We start from the raw sequence: 23,115 nt of genomic DNA, 5'->3' as shown, positions 1-23,115 counted from the left end.
AATGTGGCCGATTTGCATTGAATCTTAGCGTGTGACAATTCGTTGGATAGGTAAACAACATAACAATGACTTCCATGGGATATTTTTGCATTCTCTAAAAATTCAGCCAAAATGGGGGTTAAGAAAATATCCCGTTAATTTGGGACATTACTCGTTTTCGACCCTTTTTTAGTAGGAAGGCCATAATGTGGCCGATTTGCAATGAATCTTAGCGTGTGACAATTCGTTGGATAGGTAAACAACATAACAATGACTTCCATGGGATATTTTTGCATTCTCTAAAAATTCAGCCAAAATGGGGGTTAAGAAAATATCCCGTTAATTTGGGACATTACTCGTTTTCGACCCTTTTTTAGTAGGAAGGCCATAATGTGGCCGAGTTGCATTGAATCTTAGCGTGTGACAATTCGTTGGATAGGTAAACAACATAACTACGACTTCCATGGGATATTTTTGCATTCTCTAAAAATTCAGCCAAAATGGAGGTTAAGAAAATCCCCTCGTTAATTTAGGACATTACTCGTTTTCGACCCTTTTTTATAAGGAAGGTCATAAAGTGGCCGGTTTGTATTGAATCTTAGTATGGGACAATTCGTTGGATAGGTAAACAACATAGCTACGACTTCCATCGGATATTTTTGCATTTTTTAAAAATTCATCCAAAATGGAGGTTAAGAAAATCTCCTCGTTAATTTGGGACATTACTCGTTTTCGACCCTTTTTTACTAGGAAGGCCATAATGTGGCCGATTTGCATTGAATCTTAGCGTGTGACAATTCGTTGGATAGGTAAACAACATAACAATGACTTCCATGGGATATTTTTGCATTCTTTAAAAATTCAGCCAAAATGGGGGTTAAGAAAATATCCTCGTTAATTTGGGACATTACTCGTTTTCGACCCTTTTTTAGTAGGAAGGCCATAATGTGGCCGATTTGCATTGAATCTTAGCGTGTGACAATTCGTTGGATAGGTAAACAACATAACTACGACTTCCATGGGATATTTTTGCATTCTCTAAAAAATCAGCCAAAATGGGGGTTAAGAAAATATCCTCGTTAATTTGGGACATTACTCGTTTTCGACCCTTTTTTAGTAGGAAGGCCATAATGTGGCCGATTTGCATTGAATCTTAGCGTGTGACAATTCGTTGGATAGGTAAACAACATAACTACGACTTCCATGGGATATTTTTGCATTCTCTAAAAATTCAGCCAAAATGGGGGTTAAGAAAATATCCTCGATAATTTTTGACATTACTCGTTTTCGACCCTTTTTTAGTAGGAAGGCCATAATGTGGCCGATTTGCATTGAATCTTAGCGTGTGACAATTCGTTGGATAGGTAAACAACATAACAATGACTTCCATGGGATATTTTTGCATTCTCAAAAAATTCAGCCAAAATGGGGGTTAAGAAAATATCCCGTTAATTTGGGACATTACTCGTTTTCGACCCTTTTTTAGTAGGAAGGCCATAATGTGGCCGATTTGCATTGAATCTTAGCGTGTGACAATTCGTTGGATAGGTAAACAACATAACTTTGACTTCCATGGGATATTTTTGCATTCTCTAAAAATTCAGCCAAAATAGGGGTTAAGAAAATCTCCTCGTTAATTTGGGACATTACTCGTTTTCGACCCTTTTTTAGTAGGAAGGCCATAATGTGGCCGATTTGCATTGAATCTTAGCGTGTGACAATTCGTTGGATAGGTAAACAACATAACTACGACTTCCATGGGATATTTTTGCAGTCTCTAAAAATTCAGCCAAAATGGGGGTTAAGAAAATATCCTCGTTAATTTTTGACATTACTCGTTTTCGACCCTTTTTTAGTAGGAAGGCCATAATGTGGCCGATTTGCATTGAATCTTAGCGTGTGACAATTCGTTGGATAGGTAAACAACATAACTATGACTTCCATGGGATATTTTTGCATTCTCAAAAAATTCAGCCAAAATGGGGGTTAAGAAAATATCCCGTTAATTTGGGACATTACTCGTTTTCGACCCTTTTTTAGTAGGAAGGCCATAATGTGGCCGATTTGCATTGAATCTTAGCGTGTGACAATTCGTTGGATAGGTAAACAACATAACTACGACTTCCATGGGATATTTTTGCATTCTCTAAAAAATCAGCCAAAATGGGGGTTAAGAAAATATCCTCGTTAATTTGGGACATTACTGGTTTTCGACCCTTTTTAAGTAGGAAGGCCATAATGTGGCCGAGTTGCATTGAATCTTAGCGTGTGACAATTCGTTGGATAGGTAAACAACATAACTACGACTTCCATGGGATATTTTTGCATTCTCTAAAAATTCAGCCAAAATGGAGGTTAAGAAAATCCCCTCGTTAATTTAGGACATTACTCGTTTTCGACCCTTTTTTATAAGGAAGGTCATAAAGTGGCCGGTTTGTATTGAATCTTAGTATGGGACAATTCGTTGGATAGGTAAACAACATAGCTACGACTTCCATCGGATATTTTTACATTTTTTAAAAATTCAGCCAAAATGGAGGTTAAGAAAATCTCCTCGTTAATTTGGGACATTACTCGTTTTCGACCCTTTTTTACTAGGAAGGCCATAATGTGGCCGATTTGCATTGAATCTTAGCGTGTGACAATTCGTTGGATAGGTAAACAACATAACAATGACTTCCATGGGATATTTTTGCATTCTTTAAAAATTCAGCCAAAATGGGGGTTAAGAAAATATCCTCGTTAATTTGGGACATTACTCGTTTTCGACCCTTTTTTAGTAGGAAGGCCATAATGTGGCCGATTTGCATCGAATCTTAGCGTGTGACAATTCGTTGGATAGGTAAACAACATAACTACGACTTCCATGGGATATTTTTGCATTCTCTAAAAAATCAGCCAAAATGGGGGTTAAGAAAATATCCTCGTTAATTTGGGACATTACTCGTTTTCGACCCTTTTTTAGTAGGAAGGCCATAATGTGGCCGATTTGCTTTGAATCTTAGCGTGTGACAATTCGTTGGATAGGTAAACAACATAACTACGACTTCCATGGGATATTTTTGCATTCTCTAAAAATTCAGCCAAAATGGGGGTTAAGAAAATATCCTCGATAATTTTTGACATTACTCGTTTTCGACCCTTTTTTAGTAGGAAGGCCATAATGTGGCCGATTTGCATTGAATCTTAGCGTGTGACAATTCGTTGGATAGGTAAACAACATAACAATGACTTCCATGGGATATTTTTGCATTCTCTAAAAATTCAGCCAAAATGGGGGTTAAGAAAATATCCTCGTTAATTTGGGACATTACTCGTTTTCGACCCTTTTTTAGTAGGAAGGCCATAATGTGGCCGATTTGCATTGAATCTTAGTGTGTGAACATTCGTTGGATAGGTAAACAACATAACTATGACTTCCATGGGATATTTTTGCATTCTCTAAAAATTCAGCCAAAATGGGGGTTAAGAAAATCTCCTCGTTAATTTGGGACATTACTCGTTTTCGACCCTTTTTTAGTAGGAAGGCCATAATGTGGCCGATTTGCATTGAATCTTAGCGTGTGACAATTCGTTGGATAGGTAAACAACATAACTACGACTTCCATGGGATATTTTTGCATTCTCTAAAAATTCAGCCAAAATGGGGGTTAAGAAAATATCCTCGTTAATTTTTGACATTACTCGTTTTCGACCCTTTTTTAGTAGGAAGGCCATAATGTGGCCGATTTGCATTGAATCTTAGTGTGTGAACATTCGTTGGATAGGTAAACAACATAACAATGACTTCCATGGGATATTTTTGCATTCTCTAAAAATTCAGCCAAAATGGGGGTTAAGAAAATATCCCGTTAATTTGGGACATTACTCGTTTTCGACCCTTTTTTAGTAGGAAGGCCATAATGTGGCCGAGTTGCATTGAATCTTAGCGTGTGACAATTCGTTGGATAGGTAAACAACATAACTACGACTTCCATGGGATATTTTTGCATTCTCTAAAAATTCAGCCAAAATGGAGGTTAAGAAAATCCCCTCGTTAATTTAGGACATTACTCGTTTTCGACCCTTTTTTATAAGGAAGGTCATAAAGTGGCCGGTTTGTATTGAATCTTAGTATGGGACAATTCGTTGGATAGGTAAACAACATAGCTACGACTTCCATCGGATATTTTTGCATTTTTTAAAAATTCATCCAAAATGGAGGTTAAGAAAATCTCCTCGTTAATTTGGGACATTACTCGTTTTCGACCCTTTTTTACTAGGAAGGCCATAATGTGGCCGATTTGCATTGAATCTTAGCGTGTGACAATTCGTTGGATAGGTAAACAACATAACAATGACTTCCATGGGATATTTTTGCATTCTTTAAAAATTCAGCCAAAATGGGGGTTAAGAAAATATCCTCGTTAATTTGGGACATTACTCGTTTTCGACCCTTTTTTAGTAGGAAGGCCATAATGTGGCCGATTTGCATTGAATCTTAGCGTGTGACAATTCGTTGGATAGGTAAACAACATAACTACGACTTCCATGGGATATTTTTGCATTCTCTAAAAAATCAGCCAAAATGGGGGTTAAGAAAATATCCTCGTTAATTTGGGACATTACTCGTTTTCGACCCTTTTTTAGTAGGAAGGCCATAATGTGGCCGATTTGCATTGAATCTTAGCGTGTGACAATTCGTTGGATAGGTAAACAACATAACTACGACTTCCATGGGATATTTTTGCATTCTCTAAAAATTCAGCCAAAATGGGGGTTAAGAAAATATCCTCGATAATTTTTGACATTACTCGTTTTCGACCCTTTTTTAGTAGGAAGGCCATAATGTGGCCGATTTGCATTGAATCTTAGCGTGTGACAATTCGTTGGATAGGTAAACAACATAACAATGACTTCCATGGGATATTTTTGCATTCTCAAAAAATTCAGCCAAAATGGGGGTTAAGAAAATATCCCGTTAATTTGGGACATTACTCGTTTTCGACCCTTTTTTAGTAGGAAGGCCATAATGTGGCCGATTTGCATTGAATCTTAGCGTGTGACAATTCGTTGGATAGGTAAACAACATAACTTTGACTTCCATGGGATATTTTTGCATTCTCTAAAAATTCAGCCAAAATAGGGGTTAAGAAAATCTCCTCGTTAATTTGGGACATTACTCGTTTTCGACCCTTTTTTAGTAGGAAGGCCATAATGTGGCCGATTTGCATTGAATCTTAGCGTGTGACAATTCGTTGGATAGGTAAACAACATAACTACGACTTCCATGGGATATTTTTGCAGTCTCTAAAAATTCAGCCAAAATGGGGGTTAAGAAAATATCCTCGTTAATTTTTGACATTACTCGTTTTCGACCCTTTTTTAGTAGGAAGGCCATAATGTGGCCGATTTGCATTGAATCTTAGCGTGTGACAATTCGTTGGATAGGTAAACAACATAACTATGACTTCCATGGGATATTTTTGCATTCTCAAAAAATTCAGCCAAAATGGGGGTTAAGAAAATATCCCGTTAATTTGGGACATTACTCGTTTTCGACCCTTTTTTAGTAGGAAGGCCATAATGTGGCCGATTTGCATTGAATCTTAGCGTGTGACAATTCGTTGGATAGGTAAACAACATAACTACGACTTCCATGGGATATTTTTGCATTCTCTAAAAAATCAGCCAAAATGGGGGTTAAGAAAATATCCTCGTTAATTTGGGACATTACTGGTTTTCGACCCTTTTTAAGTAGGAAGGCCATAATGTGGCCGAGTTGCATTGAATCTTAGCGTGTGACAATTCGTTGGATAGGTAAACAACATAACTACGACTTCCATGGGATATTTTTGCATTCTCTAAAAATTCAGCCAAAATGGAGGTTAAGAAAATCCCCTCGTTAATTTAGGACATTACTCGTTTTCGACCCTTTTTTATAAGGAAGGTCATAAAGTGGCCGGTTTGTATTGAATCTTAGTATGGGACAATTCGTTGGATAGGTAAACAACATAGCTACGACTTCCATCGGATATTTTTACATTTTTTAAAAATTCAGCCAAAATGGAGGTTAAGAAAATCTCCTCGTTAATTTGGGACATTACTCGTTTTCGACCCTTTTTTACTAGGAAGGCCATAATGTGGCCGATTTGCATTGAATCTTAGCGTGTGACAATTCGTTGGATAGGTAAACAACATAACAATGACTTCCATGGGATATTTTTGCATTCTTTAAAAATTCAGCCAAAATGGGGGTTAAGAAAATATCCTCGTTAATTTGGGACATTACTCGTTTTCGACCCTTTTTTAGTAGGAAGGCCATAATGTGGCCGATTTGCATCGAATCTTAGCGTGTGACAATTCGTTGGATAGGTAAACAACATAACTACGACTTCCATGGGATATTTTTGCATTCTCTAAAAAATCAGCCAAAATGGGGGTTAAGAAAATATCCTCGTTAATTTGGGACATTACTCGTTTTCGACCCTTTTTTAGTAGGAAGGCCATAATGTGGCCGATTTGCTTTGAATCTTAGCGTGTGACAATTCGTTGGATAGGTAAACAACATAACTACGACTTCCATGGGATATTTTTGCATTCTCTAAAAATTCAGCCAAAATGGGGGTTAAGAAAATATCCTCGATAATTTTTGACATTACTCGTTTTCGACCCTTTTTTAGTAGGAAGGCCATAATGTGGCCGATTTGCATTGAATCTTAGCGTGTGACAATTCGTTGGATAGGTAAACAACATAACAATGACTTCCATGGGATATTTTTGCATTCTCTAAAAATTCAGCCAAAATGGGGGTTAAGAAAATATCCTCGTTAATTTGGGACATTACTCGTTTTCGACCCTTTTTTAGTAGGAAGGCCATAATGTGGCCGATTTGCATTGAATCTTAGTGTGTGAACATTCGTTGGATAGGTAAACAACATAACTATGACTTCCATGGGATATTTTTGCATTCTCTAAAAATTCAGCCAAAATGGGGGTTAAGAAAATCTCCTCGTTAATTTGGGACATTACTCGTTTTCGACCCTTTTTTAGTAGGAAGGCCATAATGTGGCCGATTTGCATTGAATCTTAGCGTGTGACAATTCGTTGGATAGGTAAACAACATAACTACGACTTCCATGGGATATTTTTGCATTCTCTAAAAATTCAGCCAAAATGGGGGTTAAGAAAATATCCTCGTTAATTTTTGACATTACTCGTTTTCGACCCTTTTTTAGTAGGAAGGCCATAATGTGGCCGATTTGCATTGAATCTTAGCGTGTGACAATTCGTTGGATAGGTAAACAACATAACTATGACTTCCATGGGATATTTTTGCATTCTCTAAAAATTCAGCCAAAATGGGGGTTAAGAAAATATCCTCGTTAATTTGGGACATTACTCGTTTTCGACCCTTTTTTAGTAGGAAGGCCATAATGTGGCCGATTTGCATTGAATCTTAGCGTGTGACAATTCGTTGGATAGGTAAACAACATAACTACGACTTCCATGGGATATTTTTGCATTCTCTAAAAAATCAGCCAAAATGGGGGTTAAGAAAATATCGTCGTTAATTTGGGACATTACTGGTTTTCGACCCTTTTTTAGTAGGAAGGCCATAATGTGGCCGAGTTGCATTGAATCTTAGCGCGTGACAATTCGTTGGATAGGTAAACAACATAACTACGACTTCCATGGGATATTTTTGCATTCTCTAAAAATTCAGCCAAAATGGAGGTTAAGAAAATCCCCTCGTTAATTTAGGACATTACTCGTTTTCGACCCTTTTTTATAAGGAAGGTCATAAAGTGGCCGGTTTGTATTGAATCTTAGTATGGGACAATTCGTTGGATAGGTAAACAACATAGCTACGACTTTCATGGGATATTTTTGCATTTTTTAAAAATTCAGCCAAAATGGAGGTTAAGAAAATCTCCTCGTTAATTTGGGACATTACTCGTTTTCGACCCTTTTTTACTAGGAAGGCCATAATGTGGCCGATTTGCATTGAATCTTAGCGTGTGACAATTCGTTGGATAGGTAAACAACATAACTACGACTTCCATGGGATATTTTTGCATTCTCTAAAAATTCAGCCAAAATGGGGGTTAAGAAAATATCCTCGTTAATTTTTGACATTACTCGTTTTCGACCCTTTTTTAGTAGGAAGGCCATAATGTGGCCGATTTGCATTGAATCTTAGCGTGTGACAATTCGTTGGATAGGTAAACAACATAACTATGACTTCCATGGGATATTTTTGCATTCTCTAAAAATTCAGCCAAAATGGGGGTTAAGAAAATATCCTCGTTAATTTGGGACATTACTCGTTTTCGACCCTTTTTTAGTAGGAAGGCCATAATTTGGCCGATTTGCATTGAATCTTAGCGTGTGACAATTCGTTGGATAGGTAAACAACATAACTACGACTTCCATGGGATATTTTTGCATTCTCTAAAAAATCAGCCAAAATGGGGGTTAAGAAAATATCGTCGTTAATTTGGGACATTACTGGTTTTCGACCCTTTTTTAGTAGGAAGGCCATAATGTGGCCGAGTTGCATTGAATCTTAGCGCGTGACAATTCGTTGGATAGGTAAACAACATAACTACGACTTCCATGGGATATTTTTGCATTCTCTAAAAATTCAGCCAAAATGGAGGTTAAGAAAATCCCCTCGTTAATTTAGGACATTACTCGTTTTCGACCCTTTTTTATAAGGAAGGTCATAAAGTGGCCGGTTTGTATTGAATCTTAGTATGGGACAATTCGTTGGATAGGTAAACAACATAGCTACGACTTTCATGGGATATTTTTGCATTTTTTAAAAATTCAGCCAAAATGGAGGTTAAGAAAATCTCCTCGTTAATTTGGGACATTACTCGTTTTCGACCCTTTTTTACTAGGAAGGCCATAATGTGGCCGATTTGCATTGAATCTTAGCGTGTGACAATTCGTTGGATAGGTAAACAACATAACAATGACTTCCATGGGATATTTTTGCATTCTTTAAAAATTCAGCCAAAATGGGGGTTAAGAAAATATCCTCGTTAATTTGGGACATAACTCGTTTTCGACCCTTTTTTAGTAGGAAGGCCATAATGTGGCCGATTTGCATTGAATCTTAGCGTGTGACAATTCGTTGGATAGGTAAACAACATAACTACGACCTCCATGGGATATTTTTGCATTCTCTAAAAAATCAGCCAAAATGGGGGTTAAGAAAATATCCTCGTTAATTTGGGACATTACTCGTTTTCGACCCTTTTTTAGTAGGAAGGCCATAATGTGGCCGATTTGCATTGAATCTTAGCGTGTGACAATTCGTTGGATAGGTAAACAACATAACTATGACTTCCATGGGATATTTTTGCATTCTCTAAAAATTCAGCCAAAATGGGGGTTAAGAAAATCTCCTCGTTAATTTGGGACATTACTCGTTTTCGACCCTTTTTTAGTAGGAAGGCCATAATGTGGCCGATTTGCATTGAATCTTAGTGTGTGACAATTCGTTGGATAGGTAAACAACATAACTACGACTTCCATGGGATATTTTTGCATTCTCTAAAAATTCAGCCAAAATGGGGGTTAAGAAAATATCCTCGTTAATTTTTGACATTACTCGTTTTCGACCCTTTTTTAGTAGGAAGGCCATAATGTGGCCGATTTGCATTGAATCTTAGCGTGTGACAATTCGTTGGATAGGTAAACAACATAACTATGACTTCCATGGGATATTTTTGCATTCTCTAAAAATTCAGCCAAAATGGGGGTTAAGAAAATATCCTCGTTAATTTGGGACATTACTCGTTTTCGACCCTTTTTTAGTAGGAAGGCCATAATGTGGCCGATTTGCATTGAATCTTAGCGTGTGACAATTCGTTGGATAGGTAAACAACATAACTACGACTTCCATGGGATATTTTTGCATTCTCTAAAAAATCAGCCAAAATGGGGGTTAAGAAAATATCCTCGTTAATTTGGGACATTACTGGTTTTCGACCCTTTTTTAGTAGGAAGGCCATAATGTGGCCGAGTTGCATTGAATCTTAGCGTGTGACAATTCGTTGGATAGGTAAACAACATAACTACGACTTCCATGGGATATTTTTGCATTCTCTAAAAATTCAGCCAAAATGGAGGTTAAGAAAATCCCCTCGTTAATTCAGGACATTACTCGTTTTCGACCCTTTTTTATAAGGAAGGTCATAAAGTGGCCGGTTTGTATTGAATCTTAGTATGGGACAATTCGTTGGATAGGTAAACAACATAGCTACGACTTCCATCGGATATTTTTGCATTTTTTAAAAATTCAGCCAAAATGGAGGTTAAGAAAATCTCCTCGTTAATTTGGGACATTACTCGTTTTCGACCCTTTTTTACTAGGAAGGCCATAATGTGGCCGATTTGCATTGAATCTTAGCGTGTGACAATTCGTTGGATAGGTAAACAACATAACAATGACTTCCATGGGATATTTTTGCATTCTTTAAAAATTCAGCCAAAATGGGGGTTAAGAAAATATCCTCGTTAATTTGGGACATTACTCGTTTTCGACCCTTTTTTAGTAGGAAGGCCATAATGTGGCCGATTTGCATTGAATCTTAGCGTGTGACAATTCGTTGGATAGGTAAACAACATAACTATGACTTCCATGGGATATTTTTGCATTCTCTAAAAATTCAGCCAAAATGGGGGTTAAGAAAATCTCCTCGTTAATTTGGGACATTACTCGTTTTCGACCCTTTTTTAGTAGGAAGGCCATAATGTGGCCGATTTGCATTGAATCTTAGCGTGTGACAATTCGTTGGATAGGTAAACAACATAACTACGACTTCCATGGGATATTTTTGCATTCTCTAAAAATTCAGCCAAAATGGGGGTTAAGAAAATATCCTCGTTAATTTTTGACATTACTCGTTTTCGACCCTTTTTTAGTAGGAAGGCCATAATGTGGCCGATTTGCATTGAATCTTAGCGTGTGACAATTCGTTGGATAGGTAAACAACATAACTATGACTTCCATGGGATATTTTTGCATTCTCTAAAAATTCAGCCAAAATGGGGGTTAAGAAAATATCCTCGTTAATTTGGGACATTACTCGTTTTCGACCCTTTTTTAGTAGGAAGGCCATAATGTGGCCGATTTGCATTGAATCTTAGCGTGTGACAATTCGTTGGATAGGTAAACAACATAACTACGACTTCCATGGGATATTTTTGCATTCTCTAAAAAATCAGCCAAAATGGGGGTTAAGAAAATATCCTCGTTAATTTGGGACATTACTGGTTTTCGACCCTTTTTTAGTAGGAAGGCCATAATGTGGCCGAGTTGCATTGAATCTTAGCGTGTGACAATTCGTTGGATAGGTAAACAACATAACTACGACTTCCATGGGATATTTTTGCATTCTCTAAAAATTCAGCCAAAATGGAGGTTAAGAAAATCCCCTCGTTAATTTAGGACATTACTCGTTTTCGACCCTTTTTTATAAGGAAGGTCATAAAGTGGCCGGTTTGTATTGAATCTTAGTATGGGACAATTCGTTGGATAGGTAAACAACATAGCTACGACTTCCATCGGATATTTTTGCATTTTTTAAAAATTCAGCCAAAATGGAGGTTAAGAAAATCCCCTCGTTAATTTAGGACATTACTCGTTTTCGACCCTTTTTTATAAGGAAGGTCATAAAGTGGCCGGTTTGTATTGAATCTTAGTATGGGACAATTCGTTGGATAGGTAAACAACATAGCTACGACTTTCATGGGATATTTTTGCATTTTTTAAAAATTCAGCCAAAATGGAGGTTAAGAAAATCTCCTCGTTAATTTGGGACATTACTCGTTTTCGACCCTTTTTTACTAGGAAGGCCATAATGTGGCCGATTTGCATTGAATCTTAGCGTGTGACAATTCGTTGGATAGGTAAACAACATAACAATGACTTCCATGGGATATTTTTGCATTCTTTAAAAATTCAGCCAAAATGGGGGTTAAGAAAATATCCTCGTTAATTTGGGACATAACTCGTTTTCGACCCTTTTTTAGTAGGAAGGCCATAATGTGGCCGATTTGCATTGAATCTTAGCGTGTGACAATTCGTTGGATAGGTAAACAACATAACTACGACCTCCATGGGATATTTTTGCATTCTCTAAAAAATCAGCCAAAATGGGGGTTAAGAAAATATCCTCGTTAATTTGGGACATTACTCGTTTTCGACCCTTTTTTAGTAGGAAGGCCATAATGTGGCCGATTTGCATTGAATCTTAGCGTGTGACAATTCGTTGGATAGGTAAACAACATAACTATGACTTCCATGGGATATTTTTGCATTCTCTAAAAATTCAGCCAAAATGGGGGTTAAGAAAATCTCCTCGTTAATTTGGGACATTACTCGTTTTCGACCCTTTTTTAGTAGGAAGGCCATAATGTGGCCGATTTGCATTGAATCTTAGCATGTGACAATTCGTTGGATAGGTAAACAACATAACTACGACTTCCATGGGATATTTTTGCATTCTCTAAAAATTCAGCCAAAATGGGGGTTAAGAAAATATCCTCGTTAATTTTTGACATTACTCGTTTTCGACCCTTTTTTAGTAGGAAGGCCATAATGTGGCCGATTTGCATTGAATCTTAGCGTGTGACAATTCGTTGGATAGGTAAACAACATAACTATGACTTCCATGGGATATTTTTGCATTCTCTAAAAATTCAGCCAAAATGGGGGTTAAGAAAATATCCTCGTTAATTTGGGACATTACTCGTTTTCGACCCTTTTTTAGTAGGAAGGCCATAATGTGGCCAATTTGCATTGAATCTTAGCGTGTGACAATTCGTTGGATAGGTAAACAACATAACTACGACTTCCATGGGATATTTTTGCATTCTCTAAAAAATCAGCCAAAATGGGGGTTAAGAAAATATCCTCGTTAATTTGGGACATTACTGGTTTTCGACCCTTTTTTAGTAGGAAGGCCATAATGTGGCCGAGTTGCATTGAATCTTAGCGTGTGACAATTCGTTGGATAGGTAAACAACATAACTACGACTTCCATGGGATATTTTTGCATTCTCTAAAAATTCAGCCAAAATGGAGGTTAAGAAAATCCCCTCGTTAATTCAGGACATTACTCGTTTTCGACCCTTTTTTATAAGGAAGGTCATAAAGTGGCCGGTTTGTATTGAATCTTAGTATGGGACAATTCGTTGGATAGGTAAACAACATAGCTACGACTTCCATCGGATATTTTTGCATTTTTTAAAAATTCAGCCAAAATGGAGGTTAAGAAAATATCCTCGTTAATTTTTGACATTACTCGTTTTCGACCCTTTTTTAGTAGGAAGGCCATAATGTGGCCGATTTGCATTGAATCTTAGCGTGTGACAATTCGTTGGATAGGTAAACAACATAACTATGACTTCCATGGGATATTTTTGCATTCTCTAAAAATTCAGCCAAAATGGGGGTTAAGAAAATATCCTCGTTAATTTGGGACATTACTCGTTTTCGACCCTTTTTTAGTAGGAAGGCCATAATGTGGCCGATTTGCATTGAATCTTAGCGTGTGACAATTCGTTGGATAGGTAAACAACATAACTACGACTTCCATGGGATATTTTTGCATTCTCTAAAAAATCAGCCAAAATGGGGGTTAAGAAAATATCCTCGTTAATTTGGGACATTACTGGTTTTCGACCCTTTTTTAGTAGGAAGGCCATAATGTGGCCGAGTTGCATTGAATCTTAGCGTGTGACAATTCGTTGGATAGGTAAACAACATAACTACGACTTCCATGGGATATTTTTGCATTCTCTAAAAATTCAGCCAAAATGGAGGTTAAGAAAATCCCCTCGTTAATTCAGGACATTACTCGTTTTCGACCCTTTTTTATAAGGAAGGTCATAAAGTGGCCGGTTTGTATTGAATCTTAGTATGGGACAATTCGTTGGATAGGTAAACAACATAGCTACGACTTCCATCGGATATTTTTGCATTTTTTAAAAATTCAGCCAAAATGGAGGTTAAGAAAATCTCCTCGTTAATTTGGGACATTACTCGTTTTCGACCCTTTTTTACTAGGAAGGCCATAATGTGGCCGATTTGCATTGAATCTTAGCGTGTGACAATTCGTTGGATAGGTAAACAACATAACAATGACTTCCATGGGATATTTTTGCATTCTTTAAAAATTCAGCCAAAATGGGGGTTAAGAAAATATCCTCGTTAATTTGGGACATTACTCGTTTTCGACCCTTTTTTAGTAGGAAGGCCATAATGTGGCCGATTTGCATTGAATCTTAGCGTGTGACAATTCGTTGGATAGGTAAACAACATAACTACGACCTCCATGGGATATTTTTGCATTCTCTAAAAAATCAGCCAAAATGGGGGTTAAGAAAATATCCTCGTTAATTTGGGACATTACTCGTTTTCGACCCTTTTTTAGTAGGAAGGCCATAATGTGGCCGATTTGCATTGAATCTTAGCGTGTGACAATTCGTTGGATAGGTAAACAACATAACTATGACTTCCATGGGATATTTTTGCATTCTCTAAAAATTCAGCCAAAATGGGGGTTAAGAAAATCTCCTCGTTAATTTGGGACATTACTCGTTTTCGACCCTTTTTTAGTAGGAAGGCCATAATGTGGCCGATTTGCATTGAATCTTAGCGTGTGACAATTCGTTGGATAGGTAAACAACATAACTACGACTTCCATGGGATATTTTTGCATTCTCTAAAAATTCAGCCAAAATGGGGGTTAAGAAAATATCCTCGTTAATTTTTGACATTACTCGTTTTCGACCCTTTTTTAGTAGGAAGGCCATAATGTGGCCGATTTGCATTGAATCTTAGCGTGTGACAATTCGTTGGATAGGTAAACAACATAACTATGACTTCCATGGGATATTTTTGCATTCTCTAAAAATTCAGCCAAAATGGGGGTTAAGAAAATATCCTCGTTAATTTGGGACATTACTCGTTTTCGACCCTTTTTTAGTAGGAAGGCCATAATGTGGCCAATTTGCATTGAATCTTAGCGTGTGACAATTCGTTGGATAGGTAAACAACATAACTACGACTTCCATGGGATATTTTTGCATTCTCTAAAAAATCAGCCAAAATGGGGGTTAAGAAAATATCCTCGTTAATTTGGGACATTACTGGTTTTCGACCCTTTTTTAGTAGGAAGGCCATAATGTGGCCGAGTTGCATTGAATCTTAGCGTGTGACAATTCGTTGGATAGGTAAACAACATAACTACGACTTCCATGGGATATTTTTGCATTCTCTAAAAATTCAGCCAAAATGGAGGTTAAGAAAATCCCCTCGTTAATTCAGGACATTACTCGTTTTCGACCCTTTTTTATAAGGAAGGTCATAAAGTGGCCGGTTTGTATTGAATCTTAGTATGGGACAATTCGTTGGATAGGTAAACAACATAGCTACGACTTCCATCGGATATTTTTGCATTTTTTAAAAATTCAGCCAAAATGGAGGTTAAGAAAATATCCTCGTTAATTTTTGACATTACTCGTTTTCGACCCTTTTTTAGTAGGAAGGCCATAATGTGGCCGATTTGCATTGAATCTTAGCGTGTGACAATTCGTTGGATAGGTAAACAACATAACTATGACTTCCATGGGATATTTTTGCATTCTCTAAAAATTCAGCCAAAATGGGGGTTAAGATAATATCCTCGTTAATTTGGGACATTACTCGTTTTCGACCCTTTTTTAGTAGGAAGGCCATAATGTGGCCGATTTGCATTGAATCTTAGCGTGTGACAATTCGTTGGATAGGTAAACAACATAACTACGACTTCCATGGGATATTTTTGCATTCTCTAAAAAATCAGCCAAAATGGGGGTTAAGAAAATATCCTCGTTAATTTGGGACATTACTGGTTTTCGACCCTTTTTTAGTAGGAAGGCCATAATGTGGCCGAGTTGCATTGAATCTTAGCGTGTGACAATTCGTTGGATAGGTAAACAACATAACTACGACTTCCATGGGATATTTTTGCATTCTCTAAAAATTCAGCCAAAATGGAGGTTAAGAAAATCCCCTCGTTAATTCAGGACATTACTCGTTTTCGACCCTTTTTTATAAGGAAGGTCATAAAGTGGCCGGTTTGTATTGAATCTTAGTATGGGACAATTCGTTGGATAGGTAAACAACATAGCTACGACTTCCATCGGATATTTTTGCATTTTTTAAAAATTCAGCCAAAATGGAGGTTAAGAAAATCTCCTCGTTAATTTGGGACATTACTCGTTTTCGACCCTTTTTTACTAGGAAGGCCATAATGTGGCCGATTTGCATTGAATCTTAGCGTGTGACAATTCGTTGGATAGGTAAACAACATAACAATGACTTCCATGGGATATTTTTGCATTCTTTAAAAATTCAGCCAAAATGGGGGTTAAGAAAATATCCTCGTTAATTTGGGTCATTACTCGTTTTCGACCCTTTTTTAGTAGGAAGGCCATAATGTGGCCGATTTGCATTGAATCTTAGCGTGTGACAATTCGTTGGATAGGTAAACAACATAACTATGACTTCCATGGGATATTTTTGCATTCTCTAAAAATTCAGCCAAAATGGGGGTTAAGAAAATCTCCTCGTTAATTTGGGACATTACTCGTTTTCGACCCTTTTTTAGTAGGAAGGCCATAATGTGGCCGATTTGCATTGAATCTTAGCGTGTGACAATTCGTTGGATAGGTAAACAACATAACTACGACTTCCATGGGATATTTTTGCATTCTTTAAAAATTCAGCCAAAATGGGGGTTAAGAAAATATCCTCGTTAATTTTTGACATTACTCGTTTTCGACCCTTTTTTAGTAGGAAGGCCATAATGTGGCCGATTTGCATTGAATCTTAGCGTGTGACAATTCGTTGGATAGGTAAACAACATAACTATGACTTCCATGGGATATTTTTGCATTCTCTAAAAATTCAGCCAAAATGGGGGTTAAGAAAATATCCTCGTTAATTTGGGACATTACTCGTTTTCGACCCTTTTTTAGTAGGAAGGCCATAATGTGGCCGATTTGCATTGAATCTTAGCGTGTGACAATTCGTTGGATAGGTAAACAACATAACTACGACTTCCATGGGATATTTTTGCATTCTCTAAAAAATCAGCCAAAATGGGGGTTAAGAAAATATCCTCGTTAATTTGGGACATTACTGGTTTTCGACCCTTTTTTAGTAGGAAGGCCATAATGTGGCCGAGTTGCATTGAATCTTAGCGTGTGACAATTCGTTGGATAGGTAAACAACATAACTACGACTTCCATGGGATATTTTTGCATTCTCTAAAAATTCAGCCAAAATGGAGGTTAAGAAAATCCCCTCGTTAATTTAGGACATTACTCGTTTTCGACCCTTTTTTATAAGGAAGGTCATAAAGTGGCCGGTTTGTATTGAATCTTAGTATGGGACAATTCGTTGGATAGGTAAACAACATAGCTACGACTTCCATCGGATATTTTTGCATTTTTTAAAAATTCAGCCAAAATGGAGGTTAAGAAAATCTCCTCGTTAATTTGGGACATTACTCGTTTTCGACCCTTTTTTAGTAGGAAGGCCATAATGTGGCCGATTTGCATTGAATCTTAGCATGTGACAATTCGTTGGATAGGTAAACAACATAACTACGACTTCCATGGGATATTTTTGCATTCTCTAAAAATTCAGCCAAAATGGGGGTTAAGAAAATATCCTCGTTAATTTGGGACATTACTCGTTTTCGACCCTTTTTTAGTAGGAAGGCCATAATGTGGCCGATTTGCATTGAATCTTAGCGTGTGACAATTCGTTGGATAGGTAAACAACATAACTACGACTTCCATGGGATATTTTTGCATTCTCTAAAAAATCAGCCAAAATGGGGGTTAAGAAAATATCCTCGTTAATTTGGGACATTACTGGTTTTCGACCCTTTTTTAGTAGGAAGGCCATAATGTGGCCGAGTTGCATTGAATCTTAGCGTGTGACAATTCGTTGGATAGGTAAACAACATAACTACGACTTCCATGGGATATTTTTGCATTCTCTAAAAATTCAGCCAAAATGGAGGTTAAGAAAATCCCCTCGTTAATTCAGGACATTACTCGTTTTCGACCCTTTTTTATAAGGAAGGTCATAAAGTGGCCGGTTTGTATTGAATCTTAGTATGGGACAATTCGTTGGATAGGTAAACAACATAGCTACGACTTCCATCGGATATTTTTGCATTTTTTAAAAATTCAGCCAAAATGGAGGTTAAGAAAATCTCCTCGTTAATTTGGGACATTACTCGTTTTCGACCCTTTTTTACTAGGAAGGCCATAATGTGGCCGATTTGCATTGAATCTTAGCGTGTGACAATTCGTTGGATAGGTAAACAACATAACAATGACTTCCATGGGATATTTTTGCATTCTTTAAAAATTCAGCCAAAATGGGGGTTAAGAAAATATCCTCGTTAATTTGGGACATTACTCGTTTTCGACCCTTTTTTAGTAGGAAGGCCATAATGTGGCCGATTTGCATTGAATCTTAGCGTGTGACAATTCGTTGGATAGGTAAACAACATAACTATGACTTCCATGGGATATTTTTGCATTCTCTAAAAATTCAGCCAAAATGGGGGTTAAGAAAATCTCCTCGTTAATTTGGGACATTACTCGTTTTCGACCCTTTTTTAGTAGGAAGGCCATAATGTGGCCGATTTGCATTGAATCTTAGCATGTGACAATTCGTTGGATAGGTAAACAACATAACTACGACTTCCATGGGATATTTTTGCATTCTCTAAAAATTCAGCCAAAATGGGGGTTAAGAAAATATCCTCGTTAATTTTTGACATTACTCGTTTTCGACCCTTTTTTAGTAGGAAGGCCATAATGTGGCCGATTTGCATTGAATCTTAGCGTGTGACAATTCGTTGGATAGGTAAACAACATAACTACGACTTCCATGGGATATTTTTGCATTCTCTAAAAAATCAGCCAAAATGGGGGTTAAGAAAATATCCTCGTTAATTTGGGACATTACTGGTTTTCGACCCTTTTTTAGTAGGAAGGCCATAATGTGGCCGAGTTGCATTGAATCTTAGCGTGTGACAATTCGTTGGATAGGTAAACAACATAACTACGACTTCCATGGGATATTTTTGCATTCTCTAAAAATTCAGCCAAAATGGAGGTTAAGAAAATCCCCTCGTTAATTTAGGACATTACTCGTTTTCGACCCTTTTTTATAAGGAAGGTCATAAAGTGGCCGGTTTGTATTGAATCTTAGTATGGGACAATTCGTTGGATAGGTAAACAACATAGCTACGACTTCCATCGGATATTTTTGCATTTTTTAAAAATTCAGCCAAAATGGAGGTTAAGAAAATCCCCTCGTTAATTCAGGACATTACTCGTTTTCGACCCTTTTTTATAAGGAAGGTCATAAAGTGGCCGGTTTGTATTGAATCTTAGTATGGGACAATTCGTTGGATAGGTAAACAACATAGCTACGACTTCCATCGGATATTTTTGCATTTTTTAAAAATTCAGCCAAAATGGAGGTTAAGAAAATCTCCTCGTTAATTTGGGACATTACTCGTTTTCGACCCTTTTTTACTAGGAAGGCCATAATGTGGCCGAATTGCATTGAATCTTAGCGTGTGACAATTCGTTGGATAGGTAAACAACATAACAATGACTTCCATGGGATATTTTTGCATTCTTTAAAAATTCAGCCAAAATGGGGGTTAAGAAAATATCCTCGTTAATTTGGGACATTACTCGTTTTCGACCCTTTTTTAGTAGGAAGGCCATAATGTGGCCGATTTGCATTGAATCTTAGCGTGTGACAATTCGTTGGATAGGTAAACAACATAACTATGACTTCCATGGGATATTTTTGCATTCTCTAAAAATTCAGCCAAAATGGGGGTTAAGAAAATCTCCTCGTTAATTTGGGACATTACTCGTTTTCGACCCTTTTTTAGTAGGAAGGCCATAATGTGGCCGATTTGCATTGAATCTTAGCGTGTGACAATTCGTTGGATAGGTAAACAACATAACTACGACTTCCATGGGATATTTTTGCATTCTCTAAAAATTCAGCCAAAATGGGGGTTAAGAAAATATCCTCGTTAATTTTTGACATTACTCGTTTTCGACCCTTTTTTAGTAGGAAGGCCATAATGTGGCCGATTTGCATTGAATCTTAGCGTGTGACAATTCGTTGGATAGGTAAACAACATAACTATGACTTCCATGGGATATTTTTGCATTCTCTAAAAATTCAGCCAAAATGGGGGTTAAGAAAATATCCTCGTTAATTTGGGACATTACTCGTTTTCGACCCTTTTTTAGTAGGAAGGCCATAATGTGGCCGATTTGCATTGAATCTTAGCGTGTGACAATTCGTTGGATAGGTAAACAACATAACTACGACTTCCATGGGATATTTTTGCATTCTCTAAAAAATCAGCCAAAATGGGGGTTAAGAAAATATCCTCGTTAATTTGGGACATTACTGGTTTTCGACCCTTTTTTAGTAGGAAGGCCATAATGTGGCCGAGTTGCATTGAATCTTAGCGTGTGACAATTCGTTGGATAGGTAAACAACATAACTACGACTTCCATGGGATATTTTTGCATTCTCTAAAAATTCAGCCAAAATGGAGGTTAAGAAAATCCCCTCGTTAATTTAGGACATTACTCGTTTTCGACCCTTTTTTATAAGGAAGGTCATAAAGTGGCCGGTTTGTATTGAATCTTAGTATGGGACAATTCGTTGGATAGGTAAACAACATAGCTACGACTTCCATCGGATATTTTTGCATTTTTTAAAAATTCAGCCAAAATGGAGGTTAAGAAAATCTCCTCGTTAATTTGGGACATTACTCGTTTTCGACCCTTTTTTACTAGGAAGGCCATAATGTGGCCGATTTGCATTGAATCTTAGCGTGTGACAATTCGTTGGATAGGTAAACAACATAACAATGACTTCCATGGGATATTTTTGCATTCTTTAAAAATTCAGCCAAAATGGGGGTTAAGAAAATATCCTCGTTAATTTGGGACATTACTCGTTTTCGACCCTTTTTCAGTAGGAAGGCCATAATGTGGCCGATTTGCATTGAATCTTAGCGTGTGACAATTCGTTGGATAGGTAAACAACATAACTATGACTTCCATGGGATATTTTTGCATTCTCTAAAAATTCAGCCAAAATGGGGGTTAAGAAAATCTCCTCGTTAATTTGGGACATTACTCGTTTTCGACCCTTTTTTAGTAGGAAGGCCATAATGTGGCCGATTTGCATTGAATCTTAGCGTGTGACAATTCGTTGGATAGGTAAACAACATAACTACGACTTCCATGGGATATTTTTGCATTCTCTAAAAATTCAGCCAAAATGGGGGTTAAGAAAATATCCTCGTTAATTTTTGACATTACTCGTTTTCGACCCTTTTTTAGTAGGAAGGCCATAATGTGGCCGATTTGCATTGAATCTTAGCGTGTGACAATTCGTTGGATAGGTAAACAACATAACTATGACTTCCATGGGATATTTTTGCATTCTCTAAAAATTCAGCCAAAATGGGGGTTAAGAAAATATCCTCGTTAATTTGGGACATTACTCGTTTTCGACCCTTTTTTAGTAGGAAGGCCATAATGTGGCCGATTTGCATTGAATCTTAGCGTGTGACAATTCGTTGGATAGGTAAACAACATAACTACGACTTCCATGGGATATTTTTGCATTCTCTAAAAAATCAGCCAAAATGGGGGTTAAGAAAATATCCTCGTTAATTTGGGACATTACTGGTTTTCGACCCTTTTTTAGTAGGAAGGCCATAATGTGGCCGAGTTGCATTGAATCTTAGCGTGTGACAATTCGTTGGATAGGTAAACAACATAACTACGACTTCCATGGGATATTTTTGCATTCTCTAAAAATTCAGCTAAAATGGAGGTTAAGAAAATCCCCTCGTTAATTTAGGACATTACTCGTTTTCGACCCTTTTTTATAAGGAAGGTCATAAAGTGGCCGGTTTGTATTGAATCTTAGTATGGGACAATTCGTTGGATAGGTAAACAACATAGCTACGACTTCCATCGGATATTTTAGCATTTTTTAAAAATTCAGCCAAAATGGAGGTTCAGAAAATCTCCTCGTTAATTTGGGACATTACTCGTTTTCGACCCTTTTTTACTAGGAAGGCCATAATGTGGCCGATTTGCATTGAATCTTAGCGTGTGACAATTCGTTGGATAGGTAAACAACATAACAATGACTTCCATGGGATATTTTTGCATTCTTTAAAAATTCAGCCAAAATGGGGGTTAAGAAAATATCCTCGTTAATTTGGGACATTACTCGTTTTCGACCCTTTTTCAGTAGGAAGGCAATAATGTGGCCGATTTGCATTGAATCTTAGCGTGTGACAATTCGTTGGATAGGTAAACAACATAACTATGACTTCCATGGGATATTTTTGCATTCTCTAAAAATTCAGCCAAAATGGGGGTTAAGAAAATATCCTCGTTAATTTGGGACATTACTCGTTTTCGACCCTTTTTTAGTAGGAAGGCCATAATGTGGCCGATTTGCATTGAATCTTAGCGTGTGACAATTCGTTGGATAGGTAAACAACATAACTACGACTTCCATGGGATATTTTTGCATTCTCTAAAAAATCAGCCAAAATGGGGGTTAAGAAAATATCCTCGTTAATTTGGGACATTACTGGTTTTCGACCCTTTTTTAGTAGGAAGGCCATAATGTGGCCGAGTTGCATTGAATCTTAGCGTGTGACAATTCGTTGGATAGGTAAACAACATAACTACGACTTCCATGGGATATTTTTGCATTCTCTAAAAATTCAGCTAAAATGGAGGTTAAGAAAATCCCCTCGTTAATTTAGGACATTACTCGTTTTCGACCCTTTTTTATAAGGAAGGTCATAAAGTGGCCGGTTTGTATTGAATCTTAGTATGGGACAATTCGTTGGATAGGTAAACAACATAGCTACGACTTCCATCGGATATTTTAGCATTTTTTAAAAATTCAGCCAAAATGGAGGTTCAGAAAATCTCCTCGTTAATTTGGGACATTACTCGTTTTCGACCCTTTTTTACTAGGAAGGC

Source organism: Medicago sativa, chromosome 2 (assembly GCF_051527215.1).
Source record: "Medicago sativa cultivar Bolivia chromosome 2, Bolivia_mono, whole genome shotgun sequence".
Classification (NCBI taxonomy): Eukaryota; Viridiplantae; Streptophyta; class Magnoliopsida; order Fabales; family Fabaceae; genus Medicago; species Medicago sativa.
The sequence above is the reverse complement of the archived record's forward strand: the minus strand, read 5'-3'. Positions refer to the sequence as shown.